Source organism: Lepidochelys kempii, chromosome 2 (genome assembly GCF_965140265.1).
Source record: "Lepidochelys kempii isolate rLepKem1 chromosome 2, rLepKem1.hap2, whole genome shotgun sequence".
Classification (NCBI taxonomy): domain Eukaryota; kingdom Metazoa; phylum Chordata; order Testudines; family Cheloniidae; genus Lepidochelys; species Lepidochelys kempii.
The window spans coordinates 109,486,607-109,506,751 of NC_133257.1; the positions used below are offsets into that span (position 1 = coordinate 109,486,607).

The 20,145-nt window shown below is 46.3% G+C and overlaps 1 long non-coding RNA gene across 10 annotated transcripts in view; it reads right to left on the bottom strand.

The window, feature by feature from the left end:
• Positions 1-20,145, bottom strand: part of LOC140906942 (uncharacterized) — a 201,275-nt gene that overhangs the window by 4,000 nt on the left and 177,130 nt on the right. The window lies entirely within an intron of this gene.

Sequence of the window (20,145 nt, forward strand, 5' to 3'; positions counted from 1 at the left end):
GCCAGAATCCATGCCATGACTCAGAATGGATGAATCCATCCAAATAAGAGTCATCCCAAACCATCCCCCCAAACTCAAACTGAAGTAGCTCTCTTTGAGAATGGAAATACTTTGTTTAATTGTTAAGACCATTTTTGTATGACACTGCCCTTTTAGGTTTTGATCAGAAGCTGCAGTGGCAAAATGCTCTGAGAACAGCTATTCTTGTGATGTTTCTGACTTTATGAAGCTACCTTATTAAAATATCTCCTAAGGAAGCCAGCTCTCATCCTAGTGTTGGTGTTGGTTGGATGAGAAAAAAAAAAAGGGGTTGAACTGAGGTGAATTTCTGTGTACCAAAACCAGCTCTGCTGAAACCTACAGATGATGGGATCTGTGTGAAACTGGTGGAGAGACACCAATTGACATCAGCTGAGGATCTGGACAGATGAAAGAGAACATTCAGCCCTCACAGTTTTCAACCCTAGACAAGAGTCATCAGGCTTCCTGATGAACTTTATTCAAAGTAGCCTGCAGTCCTTTGGAGTAGGTTCCCGAAGGGACTTTTATGATGTTAGAGAACCACAAATGGAGTACCCAGAAATAAACCTCCTGGTAGAAAAGTACAGCCACTACTGAGACAAGAAGAAAGCAACATGTTTTCATTGGAGAGTCGTGACTGCAGTGTGTAGCCTAATGGGCTCATATGCCAAATGGGCTTAGCACTGCAGTTTTGTTCAGGTGTAGGAAACATGATTCACCTTCTCTCATCCCTCTTGAGCTTGGCGCAGAGAAATAAACACCTCTAAAATCTGCAAATAAGAACTGCATTGTAATGTGACTGGCACTAAAATCCGAGTTTGACCCTCACCAAAACTTAACTTGAATCTCTTTTAAAACATAATTGTCCTCTTGGATAGAGATTTCTTTTGTCTTTCTGCTAATGCATTTCTTCTTCTTTTTTATTGTTTTGGCATTTAATGTTATCCACAGACCTAAAAATGGAATACTTTTAGTCAGGTTACAAGAACATAAAAATATCTTTCTTCCCACAGTTTCTAGTGCAGTCGTTAGTGTTGTATCCAGGCATTGCAATACAGAGCATTTAAAAGCAATATTACAGCCAGAACAAACATTAACTGCCTATCCACCAAAAGTGTTTGGGCCTCATCAAACATCCATTGAAGTCAATGGGAATAGCTTCCATCTGAACTTTGGCACATACATGGTCCCTAGTCACAACTGTCTCTTTTGGTTGTGTGAATACTTGTAGTTCATTTTTAATGTCTTTGTAGATAACTTTAACAACCCAATATAAATACTATGTATCCAAAGTTTTTCATTTATACAGTAACAAGAGGGTTTTTTTTAAACTAATGATTGCCCAACATCTCATTGGCATTGCACGTGTACACTCTCTTCATGTTCAAATTGCCCAGTGCATAGAATCATAGGACTGGAAGGGACCTCGAGAGGTCATCTAGTCCAGTCCCCTGCACTCATGGCGGGACTAAGTATTATCTAGACAACCCTGACAGGTGTTTGCCTAACCTGCACTTAAAAATCTCCAATGATGGAGATTCCACAACTTCCTTAGGCAAGTTATTCCAGTGCTTAACCACCCTGACAGTTAGGAAGTTTTTTCTAATGTCCAACCTAAACCTCCCTTGCTGCAATTTAGTCCATCATTTCTTGTCCTATCCTCAGCAGTTAAGAACAACACTTTTTCTCCTTCCTCCTTGTAACAACCTTTTATGTACTTGAAAACTGTTACCATGTCCCCTCTCAGTCTTCTCTTTTCCAGACCAAACAAACCCAATCTTTCAATCTTCCCTCATAGGTCATGTTTTCTAGACCTGTAATCATTTTTATTGCTCTTCTCTGGACCTTCTCCAGTTTGTCCACATCTTTCCTGAAATGTGGTGCCCAGAACTGGACACAATACTCCAGTTGAGGCCTAATCAGTGCAGAGTAGAGTTGAAGAATTACTTCTCGTGTCTTGCTTACAATACTCCTGCTAATACATCCCAGAATGATGTTCACTTTTTTTTCTACAGTGTTACACTGTTGACTTATATTTAGCTTGTGGTCCACTATGACTCCCAGATCCCTTTCTGCACTTCTCCTTCCTAGTCAGTCATTTCCCATTTTGTATGTGGGAATTTGATTGTTCCTTTCTAAGTTTCTTGCATTCGTGCTTATTGAATTTCATCCTATTTACTTCAGACCATTTCTCCAGTTTGTCCAGATAATTTTGAATTATAATCCTATCCTCCAAAGCACTTGCAACCCCTCCCAGATTGCTATCATCCGCAAACTCTATAAGTGCACTCTCTATGCATTATCTAAATCATTGATGAAGATATTGAACAGAACCAGATCCAGAACTGATCCCTGCAAGACCCCAACCGTTATGCTCTTCGAGCATAACTGTGAACCACTGGTAACTACTTTCTGGGATGTTTTTGCATAAGAAAGTTGAGTGGAATTTCACTCTTGAGGTTTAGATGCAAGTGCAATATGATCTGTATAGAATTAGGCAAGACTCCTTTGGAACCAGTGCTCATTCTGTATACAGTTTGAAGTTGCACATTTCCTGATCCCTGATGGACCCATCACTCCAGAGAGGAATCCTAATAATGCACTGATGGAACAGTACATGCAGTATGATATACTTATGTTTGCATTCAATGAAGAGGGTGCTCCTTACGAACCCTGCCTATCCATCCCCAGTCCAGGGATAGCATATAAGGCTGCTGCATCGTCCTCCTTCTTGCCCCCACCTCCCATAGTCTCCACTCCAGCTGCTGGGCTGGAATAGTGGCCACAACCTCTATATACCAGTTTTGCAACAGACCCACATAAAACATGGAGCTGCAGATGGGCAAAGGACAAAATTAAATGTAGAATTTTCAGACTTCTGAGTGCTTCTCAATGCAAACTTAACATTATTTTAATGGCATTTAAAAATGGAATTATTCATAATTGTACAGATATATAAATATGAAAATAATTAATATTAACGAGCATGTGAAATGGTCACCAATGAAGAAAAATGCGGGGGATTAAATATATACCATATACAGGGAATGCATTGCATTAACAAAATACAAACATGCTTTACTGGTTTTGTCTTTAGGAAAGAGAATGAGTGGGACAAATCCAACAAAATATATACATCCCTGGGGAAACTCACTGAAGTTACACAAGGGATGAATTTGGCTGATTCTTCTGTTAGCAGCTACATGAAGCTCATATTAAGGATTAATTTTTAAAATAGCTTGAGATTTTCAGAGTTATAAAGAGTTTGCCAAGACAAACACAACTTACTAAAAGGAGTCTCCTGATCTATTTAAATTTTTAAAAAGTTATATAAAAATAGTGGGTAATTGGAGTGGAATGATGCCAGATTGGAATCGTCCATCTCATATCTCCAAAGTGCCTGGGCAGGAGCAATAAGGAATATCTTTGTTGTATACCTAAGTGGCTGAGGGCAGTCAGAGAGCAAATGATTTCTTCAACCTCCTATTCTTTCCCTTGGCAAGTGGATTTCTCTCGCTAAATCAAATTTCCCAGCATTCATCCTCGGGGGACCTGTTCCCATCGTCCTATATTTCTACTTGTACAGGTAGAGAGTGCAACATTATTGGCCGAGTTTGTAAATAGCAGCAGGTATTCTAACTGCTCCGCATCTCAACAAGTGTTGCTTGGAAGAGAGTGGAATATTCTATCAGTTTCCCAGCAAGATCAGCAGTACTTTCCTACCAACACTTTTGTGGGGAAAGAAGAAGATATGAGGAGTGGGCAAACGGGGTGCAGAATGATAGTTTGTAAAGAGAGGTAAAGATAGGCTCTGGGCTCAGTCAGAGAAGAGGGAAATTAATATCCCATCAAGAAAAGACCACCGGACCAGGGGCATGAGGTGGATGAGGCTTTCTTCCGGCAACTCGCAGAAGCTACTAGATCGCACGCCGTGGTTCTTGTGGGAGACTTCAATCACCCTGATATCTGCTGGGAGAGCAATACTGCGGTGCACAGACAATCCAGGAAGTTTTTGGAAAATGTAGGGGACAATTTCCTGGTGCAAGTGCTGGAGGGACCAACTAGGGGCAGAGCTCTTCTTGACCTGCTGCTCACAAACCAGGAAGAATTAGTAGGGGAAGCAAAAGTGGATGGGAACCTGGGAGGCAGTGACCATGAGATGGTCGAGTTCAGGATCCTGACACAAGGAAGAAAGGAAAGCGGCAGAATACAGACCCTGGACTTCAGAAAAGCAGACTTTGACTCGCCCATCAGTTCCCTGAGGAAGATCCCTTGGGAGAATAACATGAGGGGAAAAGGAGTCCAGGAGAGCTGGCTGTATTTTAAAGAATTCTTATTGACGTTACAGGGGCAAACCATCCCGATGTGTAGAAAGAATAGTAAATATGGCAGGCGGCCAGCTTGGCTTAACAGTGAAATCCTTGCTGATCTTAAACACAAAAAAGAAGCTTACAAGAAGTGGAAGATTGGACAAACGACCAGGGATGAGTATAAAAATATTGCTCAGGCATGCAAGAGAGAAATAAGGAAGGCCAAATCACACCTGGAGTTGCAGCTAGCAAGAGATGTTTAGAGTAAGAAGAAGGGTTTCTTCAGGTATGTTGGCAACAAGAAGAAAGTCAAGGAAAGTGTGGGCCCCTTACTGAATGAGGGAGGCAACCTAGTGACAGAGGATGTGGAAAAAGCTAATGTACTCAATGCTTTTTTTGCCTCTGTCTTCACGAACAAGGTCAGCTCCCAGACTACTGCACTGGGCAGCACAGCATGGGGAGGAGGTGACCAGCCCTCTGTGGAGAAAGAAGTGGTTCGGGACTATTTAGAAAAGCTGGACGTGCACAAGTCCACGGGGCCGGATGCGTTGCATCTGAGAGTGCTAAAGGAGTTGGCGGATGTGATTGCAGAGCCATTGTCCATTATCTTTGAAAACTCATGGCAATTGGGGGAAGTCCCGGACGGCTGGAAAAAGGCTAATGTAGTGCCCATCTTTAAAAAAGGGAAGGAGGAGGATCCTGGGAACTACAGGCCAGTCAGCCTCACCTCAGTCCCCGGAAAAATCATGGAGCAGGTCCTCAAGGAATCAATTCTGAAGCACTTAGATGAGAAGAAAGTGATCAGGAACAGTCAGCATGGATTCACCAAGGGCAAGTCATACCTGACTAATCTAATTAATCTAATTGCCTTCTATGACAAGATAACTGGTTCTGTGGATGAAGTGAAAGCAGTGGACATGGTGTTCCTTGACTTTAGCAAAGCTTTTGACACTGTCTCCCACAGTATTCTTGTCAGCAAGTTAAAGAAGTATGGGCTGGATGAATGCACTATAAGGTGGGTAGAAAATTGGCTAGATTGTCGGGCTCAACGGGTAGTGATCAATGGCTCCATGTCTAGTTGGCAGCCAGTATCAAGCAGAGTGCCCCAAGGGTCGGTCCTGGGGCCGGTTTTGTTCAATATCTTCATTAATGATCTGGAGGATGGTGTGGATTGCACCCTCAGCAAGTTTGCAGACGACACTAAACTGGGAGGAGTGGTAGATACGCTGGAGGGTAGGGATAGGATACAAAGGGACCTAGACAAATTGGAGGATTGGGCCAAAAGAAATCTGATGAGGTTCAACAAGGACAAGTGCAGAGTCCTGCACTCAGGACGGAAGAATCCAATGCACCGCTACAGATTCGGGACCGAATGGCTAGGCAGCAGTTCTGCAGAAAAGGACGTAGGGGTTACAGTGGACGAGAAGCTGGATATGAGTCAACAGTGTGCCCTTGTAGCCAAGAAGGTTGTCAAGGTTCCTCCCCCACTCTGAACTCTAGGGTACAGATGTGGGGACCTGCATGAAAAACCTCCTAAGCTTATCTTTACCAGCTTAGGTCAAAACTTCCCCAAGGTACAAAATATTACCCCTTGGACAGGCCGCTACCACCACCAAACTAATACTGGTTACTGGGGAAGAGCTGTTTGGATGCGTCCTTCCCCCCAAAATACTTCCCAAAACCTTGCACCCCACTTCCTGGACAAGGTTTGGTAAAAAGCCTCACCAATTTGTCTAGGTGACTACAGACCCAGACCCTTGGATCTTAAGAACAATGAACAATCCTACCAACACTTGCACCCCCCCTTTCCTGGGAAATGTTGGATAAAAAGCCTCACCAATTTGCATAGGTGACCACAAACCCAAACCCTTGGATCTGAGAACAATGAAAAAGCATTCAGTGTTTTACAAGAAGACTTTTAATAAAAAATAGAAGTAAATAGAAATAAAGAAATCCCCCCTGTAAAATCAGGATGGTATATATCTTACAGGGTAATTAGATTCAAAAACATAGAGAACCCCTCTAGGCAAAACCTTAAGTTACAAAAAAGATACACAGACAGAAATAGTTATTCTATTCAGCACAATTCTTTTCTCAGCCATTTAAAGAAATCATAATCTAACACATACCTAGCTAGATTACTTACTAAAAGTTCTAAGACTCCATTCCTGTTCTGTCCCCGGCCAAGACGACTACAGACAGACCCAGACCCTTTGTTTCTCTCCCTCCTCCCAGCTTTTGAAAGTATCTTGTCTCCTCATTGGTCATTTTGGTCAGGTGCCAGCGAGGTTACCTTTAGCTTCTTAACCCTTTACAGGTGAGAGGAGCTTTCCCCTGGCCAGGAGGGATTTCAAAGGGGTTTACCCTTCCCTTTATATTTATGACACGCCCCCCAAATCTCAGCTAGGGTGAAACACTGGCTGGGATTTCTTCCTGGAGCTCTAGGAAAACAGAGTTAATAAGACACATGCATCTCTAAATATACTACCAAGTACATAAAGACTAACAATATTTTCCACATCTCAAGGACGATTTTAACCAGTTGATTCTGGGAAACTTTCACGGGAGAGTGCATCAGCCACTTTGTTAGAAGCTCCTGAGATGTGTTGGATGTCGAAATCAAAATCTTGGAGAGCTAAACTCCACCGAAGAAGTTTTTTGTTAGTTTCTTTGACGGTGTGAAGCCACTTTAGTGCAGCATGGTCGGTTTGCAGGTGGAAACGCCGTCCCCAAACATATGGGCGTAGCTTTTCCAGAGCGTAGACAATGGCATAACATTCTTTTTCAGTGACTGACCAGTTGCTTTCCCTCTCAGACAGTTTTTTGCTGAGAAACACTACAGGGTGGAATTCTTGATCAGGTCCTTTCTGCATTAAAACTGCTCCCACACCACGCTCGGATGCATCTGTGGTTACTAGGAACGGTTTGTCAAAGTCTGGGGCCCTTAGTACAGGGTCAGACATGAGTGTCGCTTTAAGCTTGTTAAAGGCCTTCTGACACTTTCCGGTCCACTGAACAGCATTTGGCTGTTTCTTTTTGGTTAGGTCTGTCAGTGGGGCAGCGATTTGGCTGTAGTGCGGTACAAATCGTCTGTAATAACCGGCCAAGCCTAAGAAGGATTGAACCTGTTTCTTTGACTTTGGGACAGGCCACTTTTGGATAGCATCCACTTTGGCCTGTAGGGGGCTGATAGTTCCTTGACCCACCTGGTGTCCAAGGTAAGTCACTCTGTTTAGGCCTATTTGACACTTCTTAGCCTTAACAGTTAGTCCTGCCTCCCTTATGCGCTCAAGGACTTTTTGTAGATGTTCCAGGTGGTCTGCCCAGGAATCCGAAAATATGGCCACATCGTCAAGGTAGGCAACTGCATATTCTCCTAATCCCGCTAGGAGACCATCTACAAGTCTTTGGAAAGTGGCGGGTGCATTTCGCAGCCCGAAAGGGAGTACATTAAATTCATACAGCCCGAGATGTGTGATGAAGGCTGACCTTTCCTTGGCAGATTCATCTAGCGGTACCTGCCAGTACCCCTTGGTTAAGTCCAAGGTAGAGATGAACTGGGCCCGTCCCAGTTTCTCTAATAGTTCATCAGTGCGTGGCATTGGATAGTTGTCTGGGCGAGTTACAGCATTTAGCTTACGGTAGTCCACGCAAAAACGTATTTCCCCATCTGGTTTGGGAACTAGAACCACTGGAGATGCCCATGCACTTTCAGAGGGGCGGATTACACCCATCTGTAACATATCCTGGATCTCCCGTTCTATAGCAGTTTTAGCTTGAGGAGACACCCGGTAAGGTTGGACCCTAATTGGGTGAGCATTACCTGTGTCAATGGAGTGGTATGCCCGTTCAGTCAGTCCTGGGGTGGCTGAGAACGTTGGCGCGTAGCTAGTGCACAGCTCCTGGATCTGCTGTCGCTGCATACGCCCAAGGGTCATGGAGAGGTTCACCTCTTCCACACCACCAGCACATTTCCCTTCGTAGTAGACACCTTCAGGCCACTCAGCGTCGTCTCCTCCCTGGGCTGTAAACTGACAAACTTTTAATTCTCTGGAATAAAAGGGCTTTAGAGAATTAATATGATACACCTTAGGCTTTCGGTTGGAGGTGGGGAATGCTATGAGATAATTAACAGCTCCCAGGCGCTCCTGGACCACGAATGGCCCTTCCCACGATGCTTCCATTTTATGGGCCTGGAGCGCCTTTAAGACCATGACCTGGTCTCCTACTTTGAAGGAACGCTCTCTGGCATGTTTATCATACCAGGCTTTTTGCTCTTTTTGAGCATCCTGTAAGTTTTCTCTAGCAAGGGCTAAAGAGGTTCAGAGGGTGTTTTGTAGGTTGGTTACAAAGTCCAGAATGTTAGTTCCTGGAGAAGGTGTAAATCCCTCCCATTGCTGCTTCACCAACTGCAATGGCCCCTTAACCTCACGGCCATATACAAGTTCAAATGGGGAAAACCCTAAACTGGGATGTGGTACAGCTCTGTAGGCAAAGAGCAACTGCTGCAATACTAGGTCCCAATCATTGGAGTGCTCATTTACGAATTTACGTATCATGGCCCCCAAAGTTCCATTAAACTTCTCCACCATGCCATTTGTTTGATGATGGTAAGGAGTGGCAACCAAGTGATTTACCCCATGAGCTTCCCAAAGGTTTTTCATAGTTCCTGCCAGGAAATTAGTCCCTGCATCTGTGAGGATGTCGGAGGGCCAACCTACCCTGGCAAAAATGTCCGCTAGTGCCTGGCAAACACTTTTAGCCCTGGTGTTGCTTAGAGCTACTGCTTCCGGCCATCGGGTGGCAAAATCCATGAAAGTCAGTATGTACTGCTTTCCTCTGGGTGTCTTTTTCGGAAAAGGACCCAGAATATCCACAGCTACTCGCTGAAATGGAACTTCAATGATGGGGAGTGGCTGGAGAGGAGCTTTGACCTGGTCTTGGGGTTTTCCCACTCTTTGGCACACCTCACAAGACTGGACATAGGTAGAAACATCCTTGCCCATTCCCTCCCAGTGGAATGACCCCCCCAAACGGTCTTTGGTCCTGTTCACCCCAGCATGGCCACTAGGGTGATCATGGGCTAAGCTCAAGAGCTTGGCCCGGTATTTAGTTGGAACTACCAACTGTCTCTGAGGATGCCAGTCTTCCTGGTGTCCCCCAGAAAGAGTTTCCTTGTATAAAAGTCCTCTTTCTACAACAAACCGGGATCGATTAGAAGAGCTGAGAGGCGGTGGGTTGCTCCGTGCCGCCGTCCAAGCTCTCTGGAGGCTTTCATCTGCTTCCTGTTCGGTCTGGAACTGTTCCCTTGATGCTGGAGACATCAGTTCCTCATGGGATTGTGGACCTAGGCTTGGTCCCTCTGGAAGCGATATAGGGGATGGAGCTGTTTCTGTTGACTGTGAACCGCTCTCCGCTGGTGCACTATGTTGGGATTCAGGCTCCGGCTGAGCCTCTTGTGTAGGGTTATCGGCTGCTGCCAGTTCAGGTTCGGTGGGGCCCTCTGGTGTTGAGGTTGCAAGTACTGGATTCAGTGCTGACACGGGGTCTGGTGTTGGTTGTTTGGCTGGTTCCGGTTCTGGGACTGGTTCCGTCTGGGTCTCTGGGACTGGATCCACTACTGCTGTTGCAGACATTGGCCTGGGGTCCAGGTCCATCACCTCTGACTGGGTCCTGATAGAAGTTTCCGGAACAGAGCTAGGCCTCACGGCTTGTTTAGCCTGGTTGCGGGTGACCATTCCCACCCTCTTGGCCTGCTTCACATGATTGGCCAAGTCTTCCCCCAACAGCATGGGGATGGGATAATCATCATAGACTGCAAAAGTCCACATTCCTGACCAGCCCTTGTACTGGACAGGCAACTTGGCTGTAGGCAAATTGAAAGAGTTGGACTTGAAGGGTTGAATCGTCACTTGGATCTCTGGGTTGATTAAATTGGGGTCCACTAAGGAAGCATGGATAGCTGACACTTGTGCTCCGGTGTCCCTCCACGCGGTGACCTTCTTCCCACCCACACTCACAGTTTCCCTCCGCTCCAAGGGTATCTGGGAGGTATCTGGGCCTGTGGACCTCTGGTGTGATTCCGGTGCAATGAACTGTAATCTGTTGGGGTTCTTGGGGCAGTTGGCCTTTACATGCCCCAGCTCGTTACACTTAAAACATCGTCCAGCTGACGGGTCACTGGGACGAGGAGGGTTGCTGGAGAACGGGGTGGTGGGACGATAAGGGGTCTGGAGGGTTCTTTGGGAGGTAGGTGGGGCTTCGGGCGGCCCCCGGTAATAGGGTGTGGTCTGGGGTGGTCCCTTCTGGTCTCCGCTCCAACTGCGACCAGTTTTCTTCTTCTCTGCCACCTCCACCCATCTGGCTCCAATCTCTCCTGCCTCAATTACAGTTTTGGGTTTCCCATCTAGGATGTATCTTTCTATTTCCTCAGGAACACCCTCTAAGAATTGTTCCATTTGCATTAGGAAGGGCAAATTTACTGGAGATTCAACACTTGCTCCTGATATCCAGGCATCCCAATGTTTTACAATGTGGTAGGCATGTCGGGTAAATGACATGTCTGGTTTCCACCTTAGGGCTCGGAACCTCCGACGAGACTGCTCGGGTGTTATCCCCATTCTGACTCTCGCCTTGGATTTAAACAGTTCATACTTGTTCATGTGTTCTTTAGGCATTTCAGCTGCCACCTCAGCTAAGGGTCCACTGAGCTGCGGCCTCAGCTCTACCATGTATTGGTCAGTAGAGATGCTGTACCCAAGGCAGGCCCTTTCGAAGTTTTCTAAGAAGGCCTCAGTATCATCACCTGCCTTGTAGGTGGGGAACTTTCTGGGATGGGAAGTGGTACCTGGAGAAGGATTGCTTGGGTTTGTTGGTATATTCTGCTGGGCCTTTATCCTCTCCACCTCCTCCACATGCTTCCTCTCTTTTTCCTTCTCCTCCTCCACATGCTTCCTTGCCTCCATTTCCCTCTTGTGGGCAGCCTCCTGTACCTCCTTCTCCAGCCGCATGAGTTCTATCTGTCTTTCATGTTCCCTTTGTTTTTCCTCAGCCTGAAATTTGGCTAATTCCAGCTGTAGTCGAGCTGAGGATTTGGTCATTCTAACCTCTCTGTTTTTAACTAACTTTACAGCTGAGGTTTAGAAATAAACAAACAAAACTTGGCTGTAAAATTTTGCTGTGCTGGAATAGAATACCTATTCTCTGATAGTGATTGTCAGCCTACAGAAAAAGACAATTCCCTTGTCTCTGCTCTGGGCCCAAATTAAAGCAAAAAACCTCCAACTACTTGGAAACCTGCTTACCCAGCCCAAAGAAGAAAAAAAATTTCTTTTCAAACCTGTGCTCCTTGTAAAACAAAAAAAAAATCAAAATCCTAAAAAAAACCCTGCCACTTTTGTCTCCAGGCAAATGGGTAGAGCACACACCCCCTATTTACTTTTAGGAAGAAAAAAAAGAAAAAAAAAAACCTCTGGGTTGGAAGACTGTGAATTTCCCTGCAGGAGTTAAGTACCCTGCCTCCAGGCAAAGAAAACCTGCAATTCACAAGATAATCCCCTTTTGTCTCTGCTTGGCCACAAAGCAGAGAGAAACCAAGCTGCTTTCAGTTTCAAAGCTGCCTTCTGGACTTCCTAAAAATTCCTTTTTAAAATCTGTATTTCTAGTTCAAAAAATCTCAACTGGATCTCAAAATGATTTCAGGTTAATCCCACCACTGTGCCACCATGTCAAGGTTCCTCCCCCACTCTGAACTCTAGGGTACAGATGTGGGGACCTGCATGAAAAACCTCCTAAGCTTATCTTTACCAGCTTAGGTCAAAACTTCCCCAAGGTACAAAATATTACCCCTTGGACAGGCCGCTACCACCACCAAACTAATACTGGTTACTGGGGAAGAGCTGTTTGGACGCGTCCTTCCCCCCAAAATACTTCCCAAAACCTTGCACCCCACTTCCTGGACAAGGTTTGGTAAAAAGCCTCACCAATTTGTCTAGGTGACTACAGACCCAGACCCTTGGATCTTAAGAACAATGAACAATCCTCCCAACACTTGCACCCCCCCTTTCCTGGGAAATGTTGGATAAAAAGCCTCACCAATTTGCATAGGTGACCACAAACACAAACCCTTGGATCTGAGAACAATGAAAAAGCATTCAGTGTTTTACAAGAAGACTTTTAATAAAAAATAGAAGTAAATAGAAATAAAGAAATCCCCCCTGTAAAATCAGGATGGTATATATCTTACAGGGTAATTAGATTCAAAAACATAGAGAACCCCTCTAGGCAAAACCTTAAGTTACAAAAAAGATACACAGACAGAAATAGTTATTCTATTCAGCACAATTCTTTTCTCAGCCATTTAAAGAAATCATAATCTAACACATACCTAGCTAGATTACTTACTAAAAGTTCTAAGACTCCATTCCTGTTCTGTCCCCGGCCAAGACGACTACAGACAGACCCAGACCCTTTGTTTCTCTCCCTCCTCCCAGCTTTTGAAAGTATCTTGTCTCCTCATTGGTCATTTTGGTCAGGTGCCAGCGAGGTTACCTTTAGCTTCTTAACCCTTTACAGGTGAGAGGAGCTTTCCCCTGGCCAGGAGGGATTTCAAAGGGGTTTACCCTTCCCTTTATATTTATGACAAAGGTCAATGGCATTTTGGGATGTATAAGTAGGGGCATTGCCAGCAGATCGAGGGATGTGATCGTTCCCCTCTATTCGACATTGGTGAGGCCTCATCTGGAGTACTGTGTCCAGTTTTGGGCCCCACACTACAAGAAGGATGTGGAAAAATTGGAGAGAGTCCAGCGGAGGGCAACAAAAATGATTAGGGGACTGGAACACATGACTTACGAGGAGAGGCTGAGGGAACTGGGATTGTTTAGTCTACAGAAGAGAAGAATGAGGGGAGATTTGATCACTGCTTTCAAATACCTGAAACGTGGTTCCAAAGAGGATGGATCTAGACTATTCTCAGTGGTAGTGGATGACAGGACAAGGAGTAATGGTCTCAAGTTGCAGTGGGGGAGATTTAGGTTGGATATTAGGAAAAACTTTTTCTCTAAGAGGGTGGTGAAACACTGGAATGCGTCACCTAGGGAGGTGGTGGAATCTCCTTCCTTAGAAGTTTTTAAGGTCAGGCTTGACAAAGCCCTGGCTGTTGTTTTAATTGGGGATTGGTCCTGCTTTAAGCAGGGGGTTGGACTAGATGACCTCCTGAGGTCCCTTCCAACCCTGATATTCTATGATTCTATGAAAAATAAATGTAGAAAACTAGATAAAAAATTGAAGAGTTGAGGTGTATGCTAAGTCAAAGTGTCTCTTTCCGAGCCAGAAGCATCTGGGTACTGAGTAAAATCACCATATGCAGCACTATAAACCAATTAGCTCTGTTCATGAGGAACCGTCTCACTTTTCTTCCAGATCAGAAGAATGAGGAAGGATAGTCCAGGGGGTAGGGAACTGGCTGGAGACCTGGATTCAAGTCCCTGTTCCTCCGCAGACTTCCTGTGTGACATTGGGTAAGTCACTTTGGCCCAAATTTTTCAAGATACGTTGGCATTTCTCCACTGTGGTCCTGCAAGTGACTCAGACAGCTAATTCCCATTTTCAAATGAGACTTAGGACCCATTGAAATCAATGAGAGTTAGAGGCCTAAATATCTGTAAGGATCTGGGTCATTGGAGCCTAAGTCTCATTGAAAGTCAATGAGATGGGGCAGGGTAGGGGAATCACTGGTTGGTTACGATGCAAAAAGCAGCTCATAGTAGGGACCTGATTCAGTATTGTCTCTAGTAATGAATAGGGCCCTACCAAATTCACCGTCCAATTTGGTCAATTGTTCACGATCATAAGATTTTTAAAATCCTAAATTTCATGATTTCAGCTATTTAAATTTGAAATTTCACAGTGTTGTAACTGTAGGGGTCCTGACCCAAAAATCAGTTGTGAGGTGATCACAAGGATATTTTAATGGGGGTTGCGGTACTGCTACCCTTACTTCTGCATTGCTGCTGGCAGCAGCACTGCCTTCAGAGCTGGGCAGCTGGAGAGCCCAGCTCTGAAAGCAGAGCCGCTGCCAGCAGCAGCACAGAAGTAAGGATGACATGGTATGGTATTGCCACCTTTACTTCTGTGCTGCTGCCTGCAGAGCTGGGCCCTCAGTCAGCAGCCGCCACTCTCTGGCCATCCAGCTCTGAAGGCAGTGCAGAAGAAACGGTGGCAATACCACGACCTCCCTAAAATAACCTTCCAACCCCCTGCAACTCCCTTCTGGGTCAGGATCCCCAGTCTGAGAAACTCTGGTCTCCCCCTGTGAAATCTGTATAGTCTTGTGTAAAAGCACACAAAAGACCAGATTTCACAGGGGAAGACCAGATTTCACAGTCTGTGACGTGTTTTTCGTGGCTGTGATTTGGTAGGGCCCTAGTAATGAAACAATGCACTAATAGTAGTAAACCAATTTTTTTTAAATCCTCACTACATTTTTTCCTTGTCCCCGTACAACTGACAACTAAGTGTAACCATATTGTAATGTTTTCATTAAACACGCTAAAGACGACAAATTACATCACAATTAAAAAGAAAGTGGACAAAAGGGGTCCGATTCCTCTAGTTTAAATGGTAAGGAATAAAAGACAATATCGATGACATAAACAGGATGTGACTAATGGCACAAACAAATTTGCTGGATGCTGTTGGGACTTGAACCTACAGTACATGGGAAATATAAGGAAGTATATGAGGTGTACAACAGGGGAAGGCCTGTGACATCAACATATTATTAGGGGGATCCCTTAGAAGCAGAAAAATATCCTCTTGTCAGAGGTTCAGATTAATAATAAACACCAATGTCAATACTAATAATACATGAGCAACTAGATATGTATATGATTCAGATTGAACACGGATGCTGAGATGAAGATTGGCTACTTTTTAGCATAGTACTCAGCCCATCTAAATACCTCCTAAAATTGTCACCACTGGGGCTAACAGAACAATTCTTTGTTACTGTATGGATATTGCACAGTTTGATTTTATAGTGCTGCCTGTGGTAGCAGCCAACCAGCAGGAGAGCAATAAGAAATTCCTCACAGTGGATGGAGGATGAAGAACAAACAACAGATTGAAATAATTTCTTCCATAGCAATTTTCATGGTTAGTCATAAAATAAATCCTTGAGAATGAATAGCTAATGTAGTTCCAGTCAATTCCATCTGATATGTTGGATATAGGTTATCTAACGTGCTGAGAAATTTGCATGCTGCAATTGGTGTATCAGTGAAAGAGGTGTAATGATATCACAGGCATTGTTGTATTTTTATAATGTGGTAAAAGAAGCAGTGTTGGAACAACACATGCAATGGCTGTGTTAGTAAAACCAACTATATGTGATAGGACACAATTATTAAAATACATACTGTAGAGAGAAAAGGATTTAGGTTGGGATTTTCAAAGCTGCTTAGGGGATGTTGACAGCCAATTGCCACTAATTTCTAATTGGAGATGGGCATCCAAATGTTTTAGGAGGTTTATATAAAACAAGATTTTCAGAAAGTCCAAGGGTCAGATATTCAAAGCACCAAAAGCAACTACATTAATTTTCAAAGGGATTTATCCTTCTGAGTCACTTAGGTGCTTTGGAAAATTCCATCCTAAATTAACAAAGAGATACCAGGCTATGCCAATGACATTAGTGTAAGCATACAAGAGAAAAATAATTAGAAGATGTTAAATATATATGTGTGACTTTAAGATTCATTGTAGCATGTTTTATTGCATCATAGGAGAACTAGTATGTGATCATGTAATTAAATGCTATCAAAACACAAAGGGACAGGTTGTACATTCAATCTGAACTTTAACATATCCTGAATTTTGAGTGCTTAACTGTGCAATGCCAATGCTGTTGTATAGTCTGATCCAATGCCCATCGACGTCAATGAGAAGCCTCGCACTGATTTCAATGGAGTTGGATCAGGGGCCATCATGAAATGTTTTCTCCATTAAATACATAACTACATACAATCCTGCTCTTCTGGCAAAACTCCTAGTGATTTCAGAGGGAGAGGGCTCAAGCTTTAGAGAATACTTGTGTTCTGTCTTTCCTAGTATAACAAGTGCATCAGCTATTACAAACAAACTACAGAACAACGTATGCACCCATGAGTCAGGCAAAACATCCATTACTCGACAAGGCATTTTACTGAAGGGCTGGTGGATTTGGCACTAAATTTAGTTTACATGAATACAAATGTAGGTACCCATACTGGCTAAGCAATAAGGTTTAAGGAGACAGGGCCCATTATTACAACATACTAATATTCTCTTGAGAGGCGCTGAGAGCCCTCAGTTCCCACTAAAGCCTATGAAAGCTGAGGGAGCTCAGTACTTCTTAGGATGCCATCAACACTTTGCAGAATCAGGCCCTCCATTAAGTACGGATGTAAGGGATTGGTCCTGCAAACGCTTACACTCACAAGTAGTCCCACTGAAGACAATGGCACTAAGTCAGCGCTGCCTAGTAGATAGAGCTCCGGACTGGGACTCTGAAGGCTCTATTCCTGGTTTTGTTGGTGACTTGAGCAAGTCACTTTACCTCTCCGTGCCTCAGTTTCCTCCTCTGTAAAATGGGAGTAATGATACCACATTCATTTGTAAAGGGCTTTGAGACTTATTGATGAAAAGAACTAGATAAGAGTTGGGTATTATTATAACTCAGTCAGTAAGGGGGACCCAAAGCCATAATAAATTGTAGGAGTAGGCCCTTTCTTTTATAAGGCATATCTCCCACTGGCGGTAGAAAAGACTGAAAACGGCAACCCTTTGTGAACCTCATTTTTTTTCCAGTAGTTTTTTTTAATTTCACAGTGCATCACTTATTCCAGAGGAGGGAAAAATAATTTTGGCAGGAAATCCATTGTGATTTGCTAAAAAAGCAGCTAGACAAATCTGGCTTTACAAATATCTCAGGCTTTGTTAATTATTGACAGGTTTTGTTTTTAATTTAATTTGAAACAACATGGAGAAAATGGGCAAGCATGCCCCCTGGCTCCCTGCTGGAGAACCCATCCTCAGTAAGTGGGAGTGATCCATTTCTGTGAAGAGATTTAAGCAGCTGCTGCAATTTCTGCTCCCTTGGTTATGCTCTCCAGATAAATGCAAGGAGACAGATCGTGGGGACCAGCAAGGCTGCACCTGGCACAGTTTTGGGGTGCCCAAAATTGGCAATCTCAGTCTGCGGCCTGCTGGGCACCAACTTGTTCCCTGGTGCAAGATACAGCAAACCTGCACATACTCTTTCTTAAACCAGAGTGGCATAAAGCAGCCTTATGGGAGACCAGAATCTGAACCAAAAACTAAGTCAGCAGCTTCTGAATGATTGCAGAGGGTTTCTGAAAATGCTGATTACATGCCTCATCCTCAGCACTGCCCTCCTGGAACACTCAGCATTGGGCAGGCCACTGTGAACTCCCTGCCATGTTAAAAGCTGACCTTTTATTCCCACTCTTTGCTTTCTGTCCCTTAGCCAGTTCCTAATCCTTGACAGAACTTTACCTCTTCCCCATGTCTACATGTTTCCTTAAAGTAAAGAATGCTCCCAGCCTGTTCCGCAAGAAAAAACCGTGCTACCTAGAAATGATGCAAACCGAAATCGTGCAACATTCAGCATCAATTACAATACTGGATTTTCCTGACGCTTGAAGATTTTTTTCAAAATATCTTTCTATTTTTTGCTCTGACAGCCACTACAAAGAAATTTTACCCAACAGAAGCTTTACAACTTGTAGCTAAAACATCATCAAAGGGAGTATTTACCTGGATGGAGTTGGTATGTAAAAGGTTGGTCTTGTGAGCGACAACACCACTTCCCAGGAGAGCCCCACATTTTTCACAACCACCACCACATGGGCATGTGCACACCATAGTTCCATGCAGTGATGAGCTGCCACAATCTTAACAACCGGTTTCCGATAAAAAGTTCTGATTTAAGGGATGTGCCTCTGTCCTGCCCCCTCCCGCCCCTGCCCCCAGGCTCCATCCTGCCCCCCAGGCCCGTTCTCCATCCCAGGTGCCTGCTGGTGGCACAGGAGTCCTGCAGCCCTTGCATTAGTGGGGTCACTCCCAGCATGTGGGGCGGTGGCTCCCTACAGGCAAAGGCTGCCGTCTGCCCGACTCCGCATTGCGGGATGTGAGTGCCCCCGAGCGACGGAGGCTGGACAGCCCCACAGAACAGGAGTGGGAGAGACTGGCGGGGGGGGCTCGCCCCAGCACGCCCAAGGCAGCCCCCAGCCATGGCACCAGCCGGCCCTGCCCAGCTCCTGGGGCTCCCCGGCCCTACGCAGCGCTCAGTCACATGGTGCCTGATCTCCATGCCCAGCGCAGCTGGTCGCACTTCCTGTGCCGGGCAGGAAGCAGCATGGAGCTTGGCCGCGGCTGCTGAGCGAGGCGGCATCGGATCGGCCTTTGCGTGCGGGGCCCCGGAGTGGCTGTCCGGATGGCTGCTCAGCGCAGGTACCAGCCGCAGTGTGGCCCCTGCCCTGAGACAGGACGCGGAGCCCCGCAGCCCTTCCATAGACACCCAAACGGCGTACTCCATGCACCACCACCCCCAGCACCGAGCCCCTTCTCCAACCAGCGCTGGCTCTAGGATTTTTGCTGCACCAGGCAAAAACATTTTTGGCCGCCCCCGCTTTTTTTTCGTGCCCGCCCCTGGCTCTGCTCCTTCCCAACCCCTTCCCCAAATCTCTGGCCCTGCCTCCTCCCTGGGGCGTGCCGCATTTCCCCATCCCCCCTTGCTTCGTGTGGCTCCCCCTGCAACCCACTGCCCTAGCTTGCTCTGCCTGCTCCCCTGAACACGCCGCCGCTCCGCTTCTCCCCCCTCCCTCTCAGGCGAGGGAGAGACAGCATGTTCAGGGGAGCAGGCGGAGTGGAGGTGAGGGGGGGAGTGCAGGAAGTAACGGGGGGGGGGGTAGAGGAACCGCTCCCACCCCAGCTCACCTCCGCTCCACCTCCACCGCCTCTCCCGAGCGTGCTGCTGCTCAGCTTCTCCTTCCTCCCTCCCAGGCTTGCCACACGAAACAGCTGTTTGACATGCGGCAAGCCTGGGAAGGAGGGGGGAGAAGCGGAGCAGCGGCAGTGCGCTCAGGGGAGCCGGCGGAGGCAGACCGGAGACGAGCGGGGGCACATTTCAAGGGGCGGCATGGCCAGCGCTGGGATGCCACCCCTAGAAATGTGCCGCCCCAAGCACCTGCTTGTTTTGCTGGTGCCTAGAGCCGGCCCTGTCTCCAACAGCCCCCTTCTATAACACTGAGCCCTATACATGCACCCTCCCTAGCGCCACGAGTCGGGGCCCCCTTGGCCTGGGGAGCTGCCCCAGCCGAGCCCCAGCCTGGCTGGGACTTTCTGGGGTGGCGACTGCCTACACAACCCCTCCCACCCCCCATTCCCCGTCCCCTGACTGCCCCCCCCAGAACCTCTGCCCCCTCTAACCGCTCCCTGCCCCTTATCCAACCCCTCCTCCCAGCCCCAGCCCAGCCCCCTTACCATGCTGCTCAGGGCAGCGTGTCTGGATGCCGCACGGCCCACTGGAGCTCGCAGCCCCACCCCCGTACCAGGCCGCTCAAAGCGGCGGGCGCTGCAGAGCTGCCCAGGCGCGGTCCAGAGCGCTGGCGACAGCGGTGCAGCAGGCTGAGGCTCTGCGAGAGGGGAGAAGGCAGGGGAGGAGCCGGGGGAGCCTCCCCGGCTGGGAGCTCAGGGAGCCCTAACAACCGGTTCTAAAACGGCTTCTAAATTTAACAACCGGTTCGCGTGA